This window comes from Rhinatrema bivittatum, chromosome 2 (genome assembly GCF_901001135.1).
Source record: "Rhinatrema bivittatum chromosome 2, aRhiBiv1.1, whole genome shotgun sequence".
In the NCBI taxonomy this organism is placed as follows: domain Eukaryota; kingdom Metazoa; phylum Chordata; class Amphibia; order Gymnophiona; family Rhinatrematidae; genus Rhinatrema; species Rhinatrema bivittatum.
In genome coordinates this window covers 168,275,049-168,297,278 of record NC_042616.1, presented here as the reverse complement: position 1 = coordinate 168,297,278, position 22,230 = coordinate 168,275,049, and the positions used below count along the sequence as shown (strand labels likewise).

General features: G+C 42.5%; 1 protein-coding gene across 5 annotated transcripts in view; it reads right to left on the bottom strand.

Annotated features, from left to right (window-relative positions):
* The window catches only part of AKAP9 (A-kinase anchoring protein 9), a 687,299-nt gene that overhangs the window by 298,882 nt on the left and 366,187 nt on the right, over positions 1 to 22,230 (bottom strand). The window lies entirely within an intron of this gene.

Genomic DNA, 22,230 nt, shown 5'->3' with positions numbered 1-22,230 from the left:
CATTTAGAGGTAAAATTGCCAGGACTGGGAAGTGGGCAGGGAAAGGCTGGCACAGGTCCTTAAAATGTTCTTTTAATGAGTTGTCTGAGTTTTGGGGGGTGAGGGCTGCAGGCTAAGCCCAGCAGTTGGAGCTTGGTTGGGGGGGGGGGGGGGGGAAGGGAGGGGATTGCGGTGATAGAGTTCATGACCTTTTAAACTTTTGCTTGCCAATTAACTGGCTACAATTAGCTGGATAAATTTATGAATTATTTTAATCAGAGATAGTCAGTTCGACCTTTATCCCACTGAATATCTGGGGCAAGTTATCCAGCTATCCGTATTCAGATAACCTATCCACTCGCCAGTTTACTGAATACATATTTTACCCAAGCCTTTGGAGGATGAGACAGATCAGTTTTGAGTTTTGATTGCAGGTTTACTAATTTTAGTTTAGGATTTATAGCCTTGTTTGTTAAATATGTTAGAAATTGTAATCCACACTGAACTACTTGTCCAGGTAGCACGGAATATAAATGCTTTTAAATAACAATTATGAAAAGAGATATATGATACACCACAACCCCTGCTTTTCAAGGAGCATGTGTGTTTTACAGCTGGGTTCAGAAATCAACTAATTCCCTTTCTCCATACTAAGAAGATTTAATAAGGTGTGCCTCAATCTTATAATAACTTTTGCTAAATTACTGCAAGAGGTAGCTTGAAACTCTTTTCCATAATAATTGGGCACTTTCATCAACCTACCTGAGAACTGTGGTTTAACACACAATTCATCAGAATTTACTACAAGCACTTGAGACTGCTGAAGCAGCAAACATTGTCCTGTATGGCCTCTCTTTCCAACTTCTCTTATTAATTAAATTACTAAGCTACAGTATTCAACTTTCTTGTGCCTACACATATCCATTTTCTTGCAGGACTATATAGCTTTTTATCTACATTAGTAGGTATTTGGATAGTGCTTTTGTCGAAAGCACTACACAGATAAAAAAAAAAAAGATACATATAATTGTGGTAGAGCACGGCCTGTCCTGGAGGAACCCCAGCCAGTCAGGTTTTCAGGATATCTGTTAAGAATATCCATGAGATAGATTTGTATGTTATACCACCAGCGCATGCAAATCTATCTCATACAAATTAATTGTGGAAATCCTGAAAACCTGACTGGCTGGAGGTCCCCCCAGGACAAATTTGGGGATCCACTGTGGTAGTGGATATTTTTCTGGTCCAAATCGGTTCTCTGGGAGGATTTCAATATGACAGATTGTACAACCTATGCTAAATTTTGCAGATCTTTAATATCCTTACAGTAGAGTGAAATTCAGTTTAAAATCTTACAGGGGCGTTACTAGCCACAGGTACACCAGGCATAAGCCCCCAATCACAAACAGCTCTTCTGTTTACTTCTCTGCAGGGAAAAGGAAGTGGGTATTACAAAAGGGAGCAGTGCAATTGTTTTCTTCACTGCAGTGCCTGTTCCAAAATCACCACATACCCTTCCTGTCCTCAAAGAAATGGGAGAAGGTGAGACTGAGCAGACACTGCAGGCAGCATGTGGGAAGCACTAGGAGCAGACTAATTTGTTTTCTGTTCTGCAGTAGCTTGTGCTGTGGTTTCATTCCCTTCCATCCTGTCCTCTTGTCTGTATATGCTCCAGCACCAGGTGGATCAGATACAGACAGAACCACAGTTTGTGATTCCAGAATTTAGGATTCAGAAGAAAGCAGAATGAGGGAGGAGGAAAGAAGAATCCTAAAACACTGTCAGGGAGCTATAAGTGATTAATGGGGAAAGACGTGGTAAATGATGAAAGGCAGTCGAGTAGAAGGGGTGAATGTTGGTGGTGAGAATGGTTAAATGGTGAGGGAGGCGAGTGTACTGAATGCTAGAGCTGCACAAAAAGGGGAGGTGAATGTAGTAACCTCTCAATCTCCCTGAAATCAGCAATGCAGTCTTGAGCTGTCTGGGTTATTTGAGAATCAGGGTATGGGAGGATGCATTAAAATCATGTGGGAGGAGGGGATAAGTGTGGGAAATTGCAGGAGCACAATACATGAGGAAGGGGTGGGGCAAAAGAGTTGATGGTAAAAGCAGTGGAAGAGAGATGGATGGAGAGGGTCTCTGTGAAGGAAAGACAAAGGTGGTGATGGGGGTGGGTCTTAGATATTGTTGTTGCCTATCTTGAGAGAGATCCAGAGGTGGTAATGGGGAAAGGAGAGTCAGAGGTTTGATGGGAGTGGGGGAAGGTGAGAAAGAGCCAGAGGTGGAGTGGAAGTGGAGGGGGTGAGAGAGAGAGAGAGATCTTGAGATTGGGAGGAGGAAACATTTAAGAGAGAGAGAGAGGGAAAGAGGGGTTTGAGAGAGCATGCAAGGGGATGACTAAGGAGGAGAGTGAATCAGAGACAGGGTGATTGGGAAAAAGTATGAGAGGGGATAATTAGAGGTAAGGGAGTCAGAGCCAGGATGATGAAAGTAAGGAAGACAAGCTGGAGGGGATGAGAGAATGTGAGAGGAGGTGAATAAAATCAAATGGTTGCGAGATGGAGAGAAGGTCAATGTGGGGGATAAAGGGGAATGGTGTGCAGGGGCATTGCTAGCCATAGGTACACAGGGCTGGGGCCCCAAATTTCTGCAGGGAATAGAAAAGGAGGGGCTGGAAAAGGGAACAAAACAATTTATTTTTTTCTCTGCAGTGTCTGCTTCAAACTCCTACAGGAGAGGGAGGGGAGGAGACAGAGCAGACACAGCAAGCAGCATATGGGGAGAAACAGGAGCAGAGGAACTGGACAAAGGAGTAAAGCAATTAGCTTTCTCCTCTTGTGCCCTGTGCCAAAGACTCATTTTCTCCCACCCCATTCCCTTTTTCAACGGGAGGGGAGGAGATGGACCAGATACAAACATAGCCACAGCCTATGATTCAGCTGAGGGCAGAGTGAGGGAGCTATTAGTGATTAACGGGGAGGTAAATGCTGAAAGGGGGTGAGGTGTGGAAAAGGTGAATGCTGGTGATATGAAAGAGGGGTGGGTAGGAGAGGATAACGGCTGGGGGAGGTGAGTATAGGGTGAATGCTTGGGAGATGTGTGAAAAGCAGTATATATTGGGGGAGCTGAAGAGATGGCTGAACACTGAGGGGAGAACAAGAATGGCGGTAAAAGCAGTTCTATCGCTCATCTCCCTGAAATCAGCAATGCAAACTCGGCTGTCTAAGATGAAGAAAGAGAACCAGGGGGCAGGGGTGCACGAGAATCGTGTGGATTGTGCAAGGGCACAATACATGGAGAGGGGTATAAAAAGAGCTGATGGTAATGGGGTGGAAAAAAAGCTGCGGTAAAAGGGTCTCTGTAAAAGAAAGCCAGAGGTGGTGATGGGATTGAAGAGAGACAGAGATGGTGTGAGCGGGTGTGTGAGAGAGAGTCAGTGGAGATGGTGAGAGAAAGCCAGAGGAGCAATGGGGCTGGGGGAGGTAAGAGAGAGCCAGAGATGTGCTACAGGTGGAGGGGACGAGGGAAAACCAGATCCAGAGTTTGGGAGGAGGAAAGGTTTAAGAGAGAAAGGGATGGATGGGGGAGCTTATATGACAGAGAGCCAGAAAGGATATTGGGAGGAAGTGGGTAGCATGCAAGGGCATATCTAGAGGTGAAAGTGAATCAGGGTGATGGGGAGAAGTATAAGAAGGGAAACTGGGGCAAGGGAGTCAGAATGGAAGAAAGTGAAAGGAGGTGAGTAATACGAAAGTTGAGAGGGTGAGAAAATTTATATGGGGATGACAGGGAATGGTGTGAGAAGGCAGCCAGATGACAAGAGATTGATGGGGAAAGCAACCCAGTGAGAGGAGATGGAGGATGAGAGTGAGCAATGGAGGTGATAGGGATCTGAAGTGTTGGGAGGGGGTGAACTGGAGTGTGAGTGATGAAGGACAGGTGTGAGGGATGAGATCCAGGTATGATAGGATAAAGAGAGAGAGAAGTGAAGCAGATGAAAGGGATAGATTCACAGCAGGGAAATGAGAAATGAAGGAAAGATAGAGTGGGTGGGGAAAAAGTAATGAAGACAGGAGAAGAGAAAAATGGAAGAGAGAGTCTAGAAAAGGAGTTAGGAGAAGACAGAGAAAGACACCAGGAAAAAGAGACAGAGACCAATGCAAAAGAAACCTCATCCAGATAAAGAGTTTGCTTATCATAAACTGGGTTCTACGTAGACAGCAGGATGAATTAACCATGACTCATGGGTGACATTGTCTAACAGCACAGAACAGACCCATCTCTTAGAACGCAGGGAAAAAAAAACTTTACAGAGCATTTGTGGAAGTTCCCATGCATATGCTGCCTTGTGAGCCCCGGTCTTTTTCAGAGCTTAAGCTTTAGCTAGGTAGTTGACTCTCCAGGGAGAAGAGTGGGTAATAAACATGTTTAATTAATCCTATCTGCAGAGAACCCCATTTGCAGTACACAAACTCTCTTTCTTCATCAACAAGCAGGTTTGAATTAGCCATAACAGATAGTGAATCCTGAGGTGAGGGCTGTAGCAGAGTACTTACAAAAACAAACCTGGCCCACCTGTGGAAAGTGAACTACTGGGTGAACAGATTGCACAAAACTGCTTGTCCAAAACTACTGTCAATTCTAGAAATATTCTCTAGACAGTAACAAGATGTGAAGGTCTACAAAGACAACCAAGTCACAACTCTGCAAATGTTCACAATGGACACGTCCCTCAGAAGAGCCATGAAGTTACCATGGCTCATACCTAAAGTGCCTTGATGGATTCTGTAAACTGCAGTCCAGCTAGCACGCAGCAATGCACAATGTAATCTGATAAATAATGGGACAAGGTTCTTTTGGCAACTGGTATGCCCAATTTGTTGGGATCAAAAGACACAAATAACTGAGAAGGCTGATGGTAGGGCTGAGTCTGTTTCAAATAGTAGGTTAAAGAAAAGGAGGAAGGTGAGAGAAAAGGGGACCTTTGTCTTCCTGGAGGGGACAGTTCCAGCAGAAGTTAGGGCAAAGGGAGTCATAACCAACCTTGAAACAGGGTTTATTCATTTTGGAGTTACTATGCTGTGCATAGAACCACAGAATGCTTCAGATATAGAAGCCATACACCTAGTAGTATGAAGTAAACCAAAGAAGGCTTTAGCCAGGTATGCTGCTCCCCACTCCAATTGTGACTCTTCTTGGAGGAGTATGACAAATGCAAAGCAGACTTCAAGATAAAACAGCCCCAAGCTACAACCTGAAGTGCCTTACTAGTGGCCCACAAGGCCTTCTTCAGGACAGAGTCAACCTTTCCAACTTGCTCATCCACTTAGGCTGTGCCACATTCTACTGAAATGATAGCTCTTTGGTAACAGACATTAAATTATTTAAAAAGGGCATTAAAACATGGCTATTCAAACAAGCCTTCCAAGAGCTTTTAACTTTACCCAAGGCAAGTCTTGCCTCACAAATCTGCTTCACTTTTTTGAAGGAGTTAATAAACATGTGGATAAAGGTGAACCGGTAGATGTAGTGTACTTGGATTTTCAGAAGGCATTTGATAAAGTTCCTCATGAGAGGCTTCTAGGAAAAGTAAAAAGTCATGGTATAGGTGGTGATGTCCTTTCGGGGATTACAAACTGGCTAAAAGACAGGAAACAGAGAGTAGGATTAAATGGACAATTTTCTCAGTGGAGTGCCTCAGGGATCTGTATTGGGACCCTTACTTTTCAATATATTTATAAATGATCTGGAAAGAAATATGACGAGTGAGGTAATCAAATTTGCAGATGATACAAAATTGTTCAGAGTAGTTAAATCACAAGCAGATTGTGATAAATTGCAGGAAGACCTTGTGAGACTGGAAAATTGGGCATCCAAATGGCAGATGAAATTTAATGTGGATAAGTGCAAGGTGATGCATATAGGGAAAAATAACCCATGCTATAGTTACACAATGTTAGGTTCCATATTAGGTGCTACCACCCAAGAAAGAGATCTAGGCATCATAGTGGATAACACATTGAAATAGTCGGTTCAGTGTGCTGCAGCAGTCAAAAAAGCAAACAGAATGTTGGGAATTATTAGGAAGGGAATGGTGAATAAAATGGAAAATGTCATAATGCCTCTGTATTGCTCCATGGTGAGACCCCACCTTGAATAATGTGTACAATTCTGGTCGCCGCATCTCAAAAAAGATATAATTGCGATGGAGAAGGTACAGAGAAGGGCGACCAAAATGATAAGGGGAATGGAACAGCTCCCCTACGAGGAAAGACTAAAGAGGTTAGGACTTTTCAGCTTGGAGAAGAGACGGCTGAGGGGGGATATGATAGAGGTGTTTAAAATCATGAGAGGTCTAGAACGGGTAGATGTGAATCAGTTATTTAGTCTTTCAGATAATAGAAAGACTAGGGGCACTCCATGAAGTTAGCATGAGGCACATTTAAAACTAATCGGAGAAAGTTCTTCTTTACGCAACGCGCAATTAAACTCTGGAATTTGTTGCCAGAGGACGTGGTTAGTTCAGTTAGTATAGCTGTGTTTAAAAAAGGATTTGATAAGTTCTTGGAGAAGTCCATTACCTGCTATTAATTAAGTTGACTTAGAAAATAGCCACTGCTATTACTAGCAACGTTAAGATGAAATAGACTTAGTTTTTGGGTACTTGCCACGTTCTTATGGCCTGGATTGGCCACTGTTGGAAACAGGATGCTGGGCTTGATGGACCCTTGGTCTGACCCAGTATGGCATGTTCGTATGTTCTTAATGATTTCAAGCTACTTATTTTATACCAAGGTAATGAATATATTTTATTTTTGATTTTATTATCTCTACTCTTACTATACTGCCTCTCTGATTGTTTAAAACAGAACATACCAATACATCTACCATTGAAAAATTCAAGCCTTTCCCATTTCTGGGCCACCAAGGCGTATATTTATTTATTTGTTTGGTTTTATATACTGATGTTCTGAATCAATCACATTGGTTTACAGGAAAGGAGCATCTCCCTTTCTAAATTTGCTTCTGGAGAGGCCATTCCTAATTTTGCACTGCCTTAATGCAGGGGAAAGGATTTAGAAGGTTACTGTTACAGATCACAACAGGCCCTCAAAGGAACTGGTAGCATCCTCATTTTTTTTTTTGTTTTGGCAATATTCCTCATTTGTAACACTTGAATTAATTAAGAACACAAGTTCTTCCTTATGAAAGGGTAGAGAAAGGAAAAGCCATCCTCCATTTCAGAGGGAATTCTCCCTCCTTCAACTTGTCTTCTCTCTCTCAGGAACTTCCAAAGGAAGAGCAAAACCCAGAGGACTTTGGGATCAAACTCTGGCTTTACAAAACATCTTCTGCAAATAAACTTGTTACTTCCTTGGACACAGAGGGTCATACCAAGGAAAGCCACCACAAAGGAAGGAACAAAGATTAGAAGCCATTATTGCTGGGTTTCTTTTGTGCCCCACAGAAATGAGAGAGAGAGAAGATCCTACAAGTTGCCAGTACGGACAAGATGGCTGCCGTTCCTGCTGCAGTGTGCTCTTTCTTCCAGTGAGAACTGAGCACTTGAAATGGCCCTGCAGCTGCAGATAACTCCACTCCCTCTCCAGGAGGTACAAATTCATCGCTCTGCTGCATACCTTCCCCTGCCAGGATTGGCACAGCCACTCTGATTCTTCCAAATGCCGTTTCTGGGCCCTACCAGATATGCAGACCATGGCCTTTTTTCCTACACTGTGCATTAGCTGCAACATATCCCCTGCCAAGGTGAAAAAATCACCGGCAGATCCAGGACTACTCCAGACTCATCTGGACCTCGATGTAGCTCTCCAGACTCCTGCTCCCAGCAGTCAATTATGTGGCTGCCCTGTGCTCCATCCTTTCCACTGAATTCCACACCCTTTTTCTTAAAAAAAATAAACTTAGTCAAAAAGCTAAGGCTTCCATCTGTTCCTTCTGTATGTTTGTTTTTTGGAAAGGAAAACAAGAAGGATAGCAGGAGGGGGAAAGGGGAGGCGAGGAGGCTAAGAACCAGCCCAAACTGGTAACCACCTAGCCCAAGCTCTGCTCCTTGAAGGGCGGGAGCCCAAGCTTTCACTTCCGAAGTCACCTAGCAAAACCGTCTGAACCAAGGCCATGTTAAACAGAGAGGGAGAATGAATCTTTCACATCAAGTGCTGCCTTAAGTAGCAAATCAGTTTGATTCAGGGCTATGCTCAAATGAGGGAGGGAGAAAAAGTCTTTCACCTCAGGAGCTGCCTTCTAAAATCTTCCTATTCATCCAGCCTAACCATGCCCTAAGTCCACAGCATGGGATGCTAGCCTACCATCTGCTGGAGACAGCATATATTGGCAGGTAGAGGTCAATAAAGATGCATATAAGGGTGAGATCAGCAAACCTATTGATTTCTGTCTTATCTGTTGGTTGGTGGGCATAACCCATTCTTCTGGACTGGTCTGACAGGATGAAGAGGAAGTGCTGTTGAGGCAGCATGTAAAAAAAAGGGCAACAAGGTAGAAACACTCAAAAAGCCAAAAAAAAAAAGAGTAGAGAGAGAGGGAAAGTATCTGTGCAGTAGCTTGGACAAAAACAGAATGAGGGGTCCACAAGACAAAGTACACATGGGAACTCCCACACATGCGAAGAAAAAGTTTTTTTTGCTGATCTCCGAGAGATGGTCCGTTTGGCACCAGCGGATGCATCACCCATGTGTAATGGCTAATTCAGGATTGCTTGTCGATGAGAAACAAAGGTAGAAAAATGCATTCTATTTTCAGTTTAGCGTCTGGAATATGTAATGCAGTGATCTAGTATTTGTGTGATTCCCAGAGTAAACTGGAGAGGATTCTATGCATGCGGTGGTGGCTTTTATTGCACCAATGTAAAAGATTATAAATGAGCTATCAAGACTTCAACAGAGGTTCGTTTTTCAGATGTGAATAATGTCCCTGATGTGACATCTGAGGCGAGGCCTCTATGGTTTCAAAAGCTCATGTACATTTTTACATAATTCATATCTGATCCAGTAAACGTTTTCAGAATCTGCCTAGAATCCTGTGATGGGAATGTAATTTTTCAGTAATTTTTCCCCTGCCATCTTCTCTTTCTCTGATTTCAGTCCTATTGAACCAGATACAATTTCTCAAATTTTATCTAAATCTAAGCCCTCAATTAGTTCTTTTAATCCATGTCCAGAAACCATACTAAAAGACAACAAGGAACAAATTTCCCCCCTTCTATTAGATATAGTCAACTTATCACTTTCCTCAGGCACCTTCCCAGGCACATTGAAACAAACTTCCATATTACCCATACTGAAAAAGAAAAATGTCGACCCATAGAACATCAACAATTATCACCCTATCGCCTCATACCATCACTAGCTGTTGTATTGCATCACATCTGTTGTATTGCATCAAATATCTGAGTACATTACCAATAATAACCTACTATATCCTTCACCAGCATGGCTTTAGAAAGGGCCACAGCACTGAATCTTTGCTCCTATCATCTGTTGACTCTATCATTAGAAGATTTGATTCCAGCACTGACTATATAATAGTCTTCCTAGATACCTCTGCAGCATTCAACACACTAAATCACAACATACTATTCTCCAACTTACAGCACATAGGTACCTCTAGTTGTGCGCTACATTGGTTCAAATCATTTATTGCCAAATCACCCTAAAAAAATCACCTATGGTAACTTCAATTCTCACTGGTATTTCACACACACACACACACACACACTGGTGTTCCTCAAAGATCTTCATTTTCTGATATTCTTTTCAATATTTATCTACCCCCCCTCTCTGCCACCTTCTTCTCATTGACAAGCAATCCTGAATTAGCCATTACACATGGGTGATGCATCCGCTGGTGCCAAAATTTACACAGACAACATCCAGTTTATCATTCCCTATGCAGACTCCTGGAGCAAACCTTATCACTGATACAACTATATTTAAAGACCATAAACACCTGGCTTTCTCATTATCGTTTAAAATTGAGCAAAAACAGAACTCCTTTTTCTATCCACTATTCCTGATTCAACTCGCTGCTCACCAGAAAACCTTATCTTTGATAGCCATACTATTCCAATTATAAACTGTGCTCAAAATCTAGGAGTCTGCTAGAATACAGATTATCTATGACTTCTAATATTTCTGTATTAGTTAAAAAATCTTATTTCAAATTACATTTACTCAAAAAACTAAAGCCTCTTCTTTTTCCATCCAATTTCCACTTAGTTGTGCAAACGCTCATCCTGTCAGGTTTAGATTATTGCAATGCCCTACACTTAGTTCCAGCAACCACCATTTATCCGCTTCAACTCATTCAAAACTCCGCCGCTCATTTAATTTCCAACACCCCTCGCAGAGAGCACATTACTCCTGCCCTACAATCCCTCCATTGGCTTCCTATCCATTAATGCAATCATTACAAGGTGATATCCATTATTCACAACTTAATCTATAATCCTTCAACCATTTGGCTATGTCCCATTTTAAGGTTGTATCGGCCACCCCGTCAACTAAGATCCATGGACAAATGCATGTTAGAGGTCCCAACAATAAAAACAGCCAGACTGGACCTAACTCGCAGGCATGCTTTTTCAATTGCTGGTCTGATATTATGGAACTTTCTCCCGGACCATATTTGTCTTATCCTAAATTACAAAGATTTCAAAAAGGCATTTAAGGCGCACCTCTGCTCTATGGCATATGGCAAACTTGGAGGTTCTTAACTATAATTCTTCCTTCCTTTAACCTCAACCTCTTTATCTTAATTTATTCCAACTGAATTTTTATTTTGTCCATTTTAGGCTGTATTGTTATTTTTGTTTATATCGTTATATTTGTAACTCTTTGTAAACCATTTATATCCACCACAATTGTATAGGCGGTATAGAAGAATTTTTAAATAAATAAATACATAAATATTGGTGGTGGAGGATTAAATTATTTTGAGAAAAGCAAGGAGTTCTTCACCAAGTGGAACAGAGTTAATAAGAGCTCATGTAAGAATCAGTCATCGCAATGTATCCCCTTGACTCGTTCAGTGTGGTTGGTCTTGATTTGAATTGTCCCCATAAGGCGAGAAGGATCTACACTTGTGTTTTTACCTGATTGTTCATGAGGAAGAATGTTGATTGCGATTGCTGAATTTAATGATCAAAATCGTAGGGGGAGATTGTATGGGCTTGAGCTCATGGGCCTATGCTCCAAGTTTTTTAAGTACCTAGTAACACTCTGATATCTTATTCAAAATATTATCAAAGGTGGTGCCTTCTAAAAGGATACTGGGGCAGTGGCCCATTTGAAACTCAGAGGGACTTCTTGTTTAGTTTAGATTATTAGCTTGATTTATCACCTAATACGCAATGTACAATATAAATCAATATAAATAAAAGTCTAAAATATATTTAACTTAGTAAAATGAATAAAATAAAATTCAAAACAATGTACAGGATAAATTAAGACAAACTAAAATACAGCATTAAACAATTTCAATACAGTAAAACAAAAAAAATAAAAACTAGGCAAATTATTAAACATTAAAAGATTGAGAGAAAACCAGGATTTATGATCTTCAGCAAGTCATGTCCCTCCATTGCCTCAGGAACAAGTTTACACAAATTTACAGGGTCATTTACAAAGAAATGACATTTTATTACAGAAGGCACATTTTTATTGCAGGAACTCTCTCAACATTTATCATGGGAGTTCGTGCAATATTTTGCCCCTCTCCGACAAAATATTGCAGTAGTCAAAGCTTTTTTTTTTTTTTTTTTTTTTTTACCGCAGGATGAATGTGCGACAAAAAAACTGCATCCCTAAACGGGGCCTGCTTAAGGCCTAAAAAGACTAACCTTGCAAACCTCTCAAATCACCCCCAGAGGTCTTTGGAGACCCCTTCCTGCCTGCACCATCACCATCTTCCAAGGTGGCTCTGCCCCCCCCCCCCCAGGGAAAAAATAGCCGTTCTAAAACTGCACAGTGAGAGCCTGCCCCTTCCCTAACAACTCCCCTTGTATCAAAAAATGACCCACCCCAATTCCTTCAAACCCTCCCTTCCAAAAATCCCCTAGTAGCCCCCACCCCCTTAACTTAATAAAGGCTCAATGGTGGCTAGTGGGAGCTCAGTCAGGTCAATGCTATTTTGGAAAATGTAGTCGACTGGGCCCAGAGCAAGGTGGTCCTCCAGGCCCCCTCTAGCCACCACCGAGCCTTTATTAAGGTGGGAGCTTGTGGGGATGGAAGTCTCCAAAGGCCCAGGGGTAATTTGAGAGGTTTGGGGGGGGTATGTGTTTTGGGCCACTTACCTTTTAAAAATGTTCCGAAGGACCATGGGGGACCATGCTAGTGACCCAATTTCTCTCCTTGGGAAAATAACTATACGTCCTTTAAACACAATAAAATAATAGGGCTGATTTTTTTGCAAAGTTAGCTACATTATTTTATTAGCATAGGATTAGTATGCATGAGCTGCTTTGCATAATTTGAAAAATTCATGCATGCAAATGCCATACAAAGCAGCTCATTGTAAGAGGGTTGGGTTTCAGGCTCTAACGTGATATCATGCATATCACAAGCTAAACACTGTTTAAAATGCATTGTAGCCATAATCACAGTAGTAAATCTACTTATTAGATTGTAAATCCTCTGAGGACAGGGAAAGAAAGACCTATGGTAGCTGAATGTAATCTGCTTTGAAATGGCTTACTAGTCACAAAAAATGGAATATAAATCAAAATTAAATTAAAGACGATCCACCCTCTCACTTAGCTGTCCATACCACTTTCTGCAGCAACACATTTTCATCTGAATTTATCCAAGTACTGACCAATTCCAACACAGATTAGCTTTCAAAATCATATAGGACCCACACCTAAGATAATATAGTTTCTGTTATTATTTCTTTTTTCATATTTGTTGATTCTAGTCAGCACTGCCTATATTTCAGAGCTCGATCTTAAACCACATCATCATAGTTGTGATGCTGAGCATCAGAAGAAACAAAAGATGTAACAATTCAAGTTGGGCGAGTTTGCAGATCTGAAAGCAGTTCAAGCCCTGAAGGCTTTTTAGCAGGTGCTTGCCAGCTTTCTTACATGCATTTTAATGGGTAAGCTTTTGTATACCGGTACTTTATAAAGCAAGCAGCACTTGGAAAATATTCTTAATGGGGCAACCCTAAAGAAAAAGTTTTACAAAGTTTGGAAAGTTGTACTCCCTTTTGGGATATAGAGAAATTCCAAATGAGGTTTTGTGACTGGCTATTTGTAAAGGGTGGATGTAATTGCAAGCACTATCATGTTTGCTAAGCATTACTGTTTTTCTGGTTAGTAAAGATGTGGCTGGAAAGGGAAAATAAGGTTTGTAGGATCAGAAAGGTTACATTTGTGGTAGGGTAGTAATTATGGTAAATGTTTAAGAGTTATGTGAATATCTGATATGAAGCAAAGTGATGTCTGGGTGGTATCAGTGTTGCAGGTTGTTTAGTAGAGTTGTGGATAAATGGAATATAGTAGGTAGGTGGTTGTTCTACAATTTTAGATCTGTTTAATGTAAGATATATATTAATGGATCTGTTGTTTAATGTAGGGTATTGCAGGTTGTTTTTGTTTTTGACAGGTGTGTGCCCTGCCAAGCTGCTCGATGTTTTGTGCTTGCTCCCATTTTTGATACTGTAGGTACTGCCTGCTGGTCAGCACACTATTTTTTGCTGGCCAAACTCACTGGTGTGTTTTTTTTCTTTTACATGAGGCATCTTAATCTCTTCTACTTTTTTCTTGCTCTCCATAATTTTCCTGCAATTTTCACCACTCTGCAATTCTTTGCCTTTTCTCTGATCTGCTCCTTCAATTGGCACTTTTTTTCCATCCATTCTGTATTAACCCTCATTATTTTTCTACATGTGCAGCCTTTAACGGGTGAAAAGAAATTGGGCTATCCCTCAAAGAGGCTGTGGAGAACAGACAGTCCAAACCTACTATGCCATCGAGAAGCTGTCTCTAAGCAATAATGGGATGAACGTTAGTGAACTGAACTCCATGTTACAGTCTTGCAAATCACCTCAATGGAGGTAAATCTTAGAATAGATGGACTACTGATGCTGCCATGGCCCTAGCATAATGGGTCTTGATATGCCTATCTAAAGTCACGGCTGCCCAGGCAAAACAAAAGGAGATGCAATCTACTATCCAATTTGAAATCGTATATTTTGTCACTTCAATCCTATGTCTATTTGGGTCAAAACAAAAAGTTGGATGGTCTTTGTATGGGCTTTAGTCTGCTTATGGTACAGGTGACAGCTCTCTTTCAATCCAAAGTATGAAGGGCCTGTTCACTTTTATTGAGATGCAGCTTGCAAAAAAATCCCCAACACACACACACACATATATATATATATATATATATAGGAAAGACAATTTACTGATTTAACCTAATACCACCTTAGGCAGGTATCTGGATGCATGTAGAGCATAATCTGGTATAAGGTGGATAAGTAACTTGGGCCTAGAGTTCATCGATTCAACAGGTAAAGTCACTGCCCAAAAAAAGAAACCTTCCAAGTCAGGCAGTAGATGCAAATCTCTTTCAAATATACTTATTGTGATTATCCTAAAAACCCAACTGGCTAGAGATGCCTCTAGGAACAGGTCCGGGGCTACTACTTTAGAACAAGATGTCACAGTATGAGGGTCCAGGGGAACAGACTCAGGAGTAGCACCATAAGATATTTCTTTACTGAAAGGGTGATGGATGGAACAGATTCCAAGTGGAGCAAGTAAAAACAAAAATCATAACAGAATTTTTAAATAGTATGGAATAAATACAGAGGATCTCTGATGATGAAGAAGTGAGGGGAACATCAGATTGGCTGGAGTCTATTGCATTGCACCTGAAGTGAAGGTGGGCATACCAGATAGGCCTAATGATCCTTATGTTCTGTTATATTCTAGGATAGTGGTAGGAGCGGGGTTGGAAGTTTCCAGAACTGCTAACAATATATCCTTCAAACCCTCAAAAGCAGGAGCAAAGGTCAGAGAAAGGAATACTTCAGGCCATTGGGGGTAGCTGGGTTGGTACCAGCATGCTACAAATTTCCAGAATCTAGCTGAGTTGATGCCATAAGGTTGGTGGTGGATGGGTACTGCTCAGCAAGGCCATGGGAACCTAGGAGGCTGGAGGTTCAGGCAATAGCCTCACTAGTTTTGGTAACTGTTCAGATTGTTACTAGACATTGGGGGGAAAGACAGGATGTTGGATTAAGTAGGGATATTATATGGTCATCTTAATTACTAGAATTCTTTACTAACATGAAGGCACTCACATATCTGAATCTGTCTGACAGGCTGCACAGGGAAGCCTAGAGACAATGTCTGGGCAACAACTATACTAAACTGTGATGAAATAATTCAATTAAGGGCAAGGTCTGTCTGGCAGGTTGTACATACAGTAAAAACTAGAAATCCTCATGGAACACAGGTGCTTATGTAGTTAAGTCTGACTGGCTGATTATGCAAGAGACCAAGGCAGCTAGATGTTTGGGCAACAGCCACATCAGTACTGGTAGCTATTTAGATCATTACAAAACTTTGTGATTAAACATGAGAAAGGAGGGAAACTGTGTGTGAACTATGTGAAGAGTGTGAACTATGTGAGGAATCTTTATGCTCATCAAGTAAGTGCAAATGAGGAAGACAGAAACTGTCTTAGATCAGAAGAGATATCTTACTAATAGTTATGCTGTATGGTTGGTAACTTGTTATATTCTTGGAGTGAGGACAGGAAAAGCTGAGCAGACTGGATGAGCAGATTGATCTTTTTCTGCCATTATCTATGTTACTAGATCCAGAAGAATTATGCTTGGCCTTCCTTAGGCAAAGTCATTTTCAGGTACATAATAAGCTCAAATGCCTTAAATGAGGAAATTAAAATTCTTGGGCATCTTATGCTTCCTAAAAGCCTCTAGGTCTTTTCAGTTCACTGTGGCTATAGAAGACAGAACGGAGCAGTCCTCCTGTGCCAGATATTTCAGTCAATTACTACAGGCCCAGTTAAAATGAATTAGGAATTATATCACGTTTTCTGAATAGAGGACAGAATTGCAGTTTCTCAAGAGGATCCTTCTATGTCAGTGTTGGCCTACCTAATGTGATAGGTGCTGTCAAGTGCACCATCTTGTGAAGTGACCTACCTCAATCAAAAGCACTTTCATTTCCTTACTATGCATTAGGGTTTTGAAATGCACATGGACCTTCTGAACATGGTGGCCAAATTGCTAGGGTCTTGCCATGATTTCTATATCCTGTATCAATCTGCCCTCTTTGGGCAATTTGAGAAGAGCATGTACAGATAAGGAAGGTTGCTGGGTAAGTATAGTAGCACTTTACCTATCCATATTGCTTCTTGGCCAAATGCAAGAGATATCCCATCACTATGCATGATTCTATAAAGATTGTATGGCCTACATAAGAAGTGCCATGTTAGGTCAGACCAAGGTCCATCGAGCCCAGCACCCTGTCTTAGACATTGGTCAATCCAGGTTGCAAGTACCTGGCAGATCCAGATCTAATTCCTGTTTACTCACTTTCAGGGATAGCAATAGCTTTCTTTAATCTACCTGGTTAAAATATATTATGGACTTTCCCTCCAGGAATTTGTCCAAATCTCTTTTAAACTCTGCTATCCTAGTTGCCTTGATCATGTTCCTGGCAATAGATTCTACAGCTTGATAATGCGCTGAGTGAAAAAGTACTTTATATGATTTGTTTTGAATCTACTGGTTGTTAGTTTCACGGAGTGTCTTCTTGTTTTAGTATTATTTCAAAGGGTAAATAACTGTCCCTTATTTACTGTTCCACTCCATTCAAGTCTTTATAAACTATCATGTCCCCTTCTCAACAGTCTCTCTTCCAAGCTGAAAAGCCCTAGTCTGAGTAGCCTCTCATTATAGCAGAGATGTTCTATCCCCTTTATCATTTTTGTCTCTCTCCTTTGTACCTTTTCTAGTTCTGCTATATTTTTCTTGAGATGGTGGCTACCAGAACTGCACCATGGCTTGATACAGAGGCAATATATTTTCTGTTTTATTCTCCATTCCTTTTTGGATCATTTCTAACATTCTCCCAATACAGAATCCAGCATTATGTACTTGTAGTTGGGATTATTTTTCCCTATGAGCATCACTTTGCACTTTTCTATGTTAAATTTCATCTGCCATTCAAGTTGCCCAGTCTCCTAGTTTCACAAGGTCCTTCTGCTGTTCCTCGCAATCTGCTACTGTTTTAAGAAATTAGAATAATTTTGTGTTATCTGTGAATTTGATCACCTTGTTATTTCCTTTTCCAGATCATTTACGAGTATGTTAAACAGCACAGGTCCCAATATCAATCCTTGTGGTACTCCACTAACCACCTTTCTCCATTTGGAAAACTGATCATTTAGTCCTACCCTCTGTTTCCAGCCTTTTAATCGGTTATCAATCCACAACAGAACACTGCCTCCTATTCCATGACGTAATCTCAAAGAATCTTTTATGAGGGATTTTGTCAAGTGCCTTCTGAAAGTCTAAAAACACTATATCAGGGATGGCCATGTGCAAAATGTGACCCTTGCCCTGTAATTAGAAGGGAACCAATTCAGACATCTCCTTCACAAAGTTTATGAAGGAAAGGTCCTCTGGAGGAGAACGCTTTCTGCTTTCAGAAGGAGAAGGTGGTGAAGGCAGGTCATCGGAGTCTGGTGAAGAATATCCAGGTATCGTAGCGATCGGCATCTGTCCATAACAGACCCTCATAAGGTCTGTGTAATGTGTCTCGGATGTGAGCACGATGTCCTGACCTGTACCAAATGTGCCCTAATGACACCAAAAGGTCGTAAGGCCCTAGGGGGCTGGGAAGGCGGAATCCCTGAAGGTCCTGGTCTAGGCTCTGAAGGAACAATTGGAGGCACCGATGAAGGCATCGGTGCAGGCATCGATGAATGGATCGGTGGCGCCGGACGCATCGGCATTGATGGACGTATCAGCATCGATGGCTGAGGTATCGGTAGGACTCCCAATGGAGGGATGCGGAACGGTGTTTCTCCTCCCGATGACAAGGTAAGCGGAGAGGGCACCGGAGCCACCGGTGAACCAGGATCCACTAGTGGAAAAGCGGCGATGAGCGCTTCCATCCTCGAGAGCAGCAGTGCCAACGCTGCCGGAATCGGATCGGTGGACGGTTCCATGATCGGTACCGATGTCGGTACATTGCCTTGTCGATGGCCTCCTGAACCAGCCGGTCCAGTTCTTCTCAGAGTCCTGGAGCAAACAGCCCCGGCTCCGGAACAGAAGAAGGAGGCAGAGGCATAGCCGGAGGGACCACTGTTAAAGGCAGAGTCGCGGCTCCCAATCCCCTTTCGGGTGAGGGTTGCCTCGGTGACCTGGTCGTCAAAAAGGTTGGTGCCTTTTCTGGACGGGGTTTCTTCGATGGTGGCTTGGACGATGGCGAGGTCGATGATTTCACTCCCTCGATGGTCCGAGACTTCCGATGTTGGTGGCGATGTTTTTCTCTACGATCCCCTCGATCCTGAGAGGGAGTAGAGGTAGTTGAAGGCCGAGAAGTCGTCGATACCGGACGGTCACCGGCCGGTGGTCGATACTGGCGCGAAGTTGACGGTACCGGTTCTGACGACATCATGGCCATGAAAACTTCGAGCCGCGGTACAGTCGACGGCCAGTAGGCCACAAGGGCCAAACTCGACGGGAATCGACTGAAAATGGGTAAAAACTTACCGGAGTACCGCGGAGTCAAAAATTCGAAGGAGGGACCGCTGTGGGGTATGACATTTTTTAGTAATTACGTGAGGAAAATTCCTGTCAGGAATGTGTGGAGCTCCTTAACCGCGTGGCTACTGCTGCGCGGAAAAAAGAAGACTGAAAGGGGACCCCCCTGCTGGCTGCAGGGTTAGTGCCATGCTGGACATGCCCAGTAGGGGCCAGTCAAAGTTCTAGAAACTTTGACAAAAGCGTTTCGTGATTGGGCTCCATCCTGTGATGTCACCCACATGTGAGGACTACCATCCTGCTTGTCCTGTGAGAAAAACCTTTACTATAGGTGTGATCTTAGTATGCAGGTCTGATGGATGTAGGTGCCAATAAAAGAGTTTAATGTAGTATGTCTTCAATGGATATAAGCTAGTACCATATACATTTCTTCACCGTTACATCCATGTTCAGTGTAAAGACCCAATATTCACTTGATCTGTGTATGCATCCCTCCGTGTTGCAGGCTTTAGGATATCCTTCTTTCCAGGGTAATGAAAAAACAGGCCCCCAGAACAGAATGGGGTCTCCCCTAACTGAAATTGATTCTCTCTTTCCACAAGTGAGGTCACAGATGTTCTCCGAAGTCTTCAATCCTCTTAAGCTTTTTCTCTTTTGGGGTAGAGAATACTGTGAGGGTCTCCAGCTGAACTCCTTTTCACGCCAACTCACTTGTCAGATATTACTTGGAACTTTCAGGCATCAAGGTTCAAAGATCAGCATAGCAGGGGAAAAACTCCTCTCTTTTTCCCACTCCTGGGCAGGAAGTCTAGCAGAAATCTTCCTCCCAAAACCAAAAAGGTCAATCACTCAAAAGTGTTCGAAAACTTTACAAAAGCTCAGTTCCCATCACTGGATGTGAGATAGGACAATTGGGTTTCTCTCTTCCTAGCCTTTCCCAGAGCAGAGGGATATGTCCCTCACTAAGCAGGACTAGGGAAAACAGTAAAAATCAGAATAATAAAGGCCAAAAATCCTTAAATATTAAGACACACTCACTCACTAGTCAGGATGTGGACTAGAAAAGTGCTATCACTTCCTATTCTGTAAAATCAGATGTGTGAAGCCCAGCCAAACTGGTACAAGAAAAAAGTAGATCCTACTCCTTCAACTTCTACCACAAAAAAACCACGCACCCCTCTACCACCACCTGCTCTTAAGCAAGCAGGTGTCTGCCACTGCAACAATGTCACAGGGATTACAGTAGCAAAGTGGTATGCTTTCCATCTGTCCTATGTTTAATACTGTAATGATTAGAGACAAAGAAGGCACTCTTATCTATGCACAAACAAGACATTTACTCAAAAGATTGGCTTCTTCATGCTAAATGATATGTTACAAAATCAGTCTGACTTTAGAACAAAATGTACATAACTTTATAAATCTTTTGTCTAAGTTTCAAAGAGAAAGCTATCATCAAAAGAATTTAGATTTCAAAAGAGTTTACCAGTCTTGTTCTCCTGGTTTTTCTTTCTGTTTTGTTAAAAAAAAAATACACATTATACGAGCATACTTGACATCCTATTTTTGGACACAAAAACTCTCAGAGAAAACAGGTAACAATGTGCCAACAAATATTTTCCATTAGTACTGCTAAATGATCTGATAATTACCCTCATGACCAATCACAACAAATGCAACCTATTAGGGAAAAAACCTGCATGTTACCTTGTAGAATTCACATCAATCCCAGTAGGTACTAATACTTTTTAAACGAACAACAAAAAAGAGGCTGTAGTACATTATTATAGAAAAAAAAAAAAGGTTTATTAAAACTAGCCGAAAACCATTGAAATTCCTGGGAAGCCCCTATTTATTGTTCTGCACCCCAGTGCGATTCCAGCATTTCCTCCCACCCTCCTTATCCTTATTCCAGCACTTCCTATCTCCTTAGTTTGACCCCAGCCCACCCCAGAATACTCTGATCCTCTTCCCCAACTCCATTCCCCGCACACCATAATCCCCACTCCATCCCAATACTAACACTCTCTTATTCCCTGCCCAGCCTGACCCCAGCACACTCCTAATCACCTCCCCAACTCAACCCCAGCACACCACTAACCTCCATTCCCCCAACACACAGCCAGTACACTCAAACTCCACTCCCCAGCTTGACCTTGGCACACCCTAATCTCCTGCCCTAGCCCAACCCCAGCAGTCCCTTCTCCCTCCCAAGCCTGACATCAGCACTCTTTTCTCTCTCCTCTATCTGACCCAAGTACATCCTGCCCCTTTTGCCCTGCCTGATCTCAGCACTCCTTCTCAACTGCCCAGCCTGATCCCCCACCTATGCAGACCAACAAACTTTGAACCCTACCTTCCCAGCTCAAGCCCAGCACACTCTGCCCCTCCCATCCCCAGACTGACTCCAGCACACACTGAGCCCCTTTCCCTATCAGTTGCCGACCCCAGCACACTATGCCCCCCTCCCCAGCCCAACACGAACACATTCTGACCCCCTGCCACAGCCCAATCCTAGCACGTGCTTCTCCCCTGTCCAGTGTGGCCCCAGGATATTCCTGATCCTCCCTCCCTAAACCACACTTAGCAAACTTCTAACCTCCCCTACCTCAAGTCCGGATCAGAGCACTCTAGCCTCCTCTCCCACCTCTCTCCCAACCAGCACCAGCACACTCAAAAACCCGCTCCTCAGCCCGAGCTGGACTCGGTCACTCTGCACCCTTCCCCCCTCATTACCCAAAATGAAGACACATTGAACTTCCAAAACCCCTCATAAAAACCCAAGGAAATTAAAGTACCTCGCCCACCAATCCCAATTCAATGAAGGCCCTCCCAGCTCCCAGGACACCCCCACTGACTTCTCCTCACCCCAGCCCTTACCAAATCAAGGGTCCACAGAGCTTACGGAGGTATATGTCATCCCCTGTCACGTCTGCCCCAGTACTCTGGCTTAGCAAAATGGTAAAGCCAAAAAGATAATGGGAGTGAGAGTCCACATTCAATATCAAAATGAAAGTAGGAGTGCGATAAATATAGTTGTCCTTTGAGGAAATTAATCCGTTTTCAAATCAAGTATAATTTTTATTCAGTCAGGTAGCTCCTCAATCTTTAAACATTTACTTTAAGCAAACATAATTGTCCCCCGACACTGACACCGGGTTTTGCCCAAAGAGGCTGTTTCAGGAAGGACTGTACAGGCAGTCTCAGCTTTTACATATTGTGGTAGCTCGAGAAGCAAATGGCTTGAATACAACCAGAGGAAACACCAAGTAGACTCTGGCTGTGACTTCAGTGCACTTTATTTACAGTGGATTTAACTGAAACTAACTGGCAGTACTCCTTCACTTCAGGAGTTACAAGAAAACAATATAGCTCACCTTATTTCAGGTATGGCACAAACCTTTAGTTAAGGGAGGTCCTTGCAAATCAGTAGCTCTCGCTCTGCTTCCGGGGCCTCATCTAGCTCTCTCC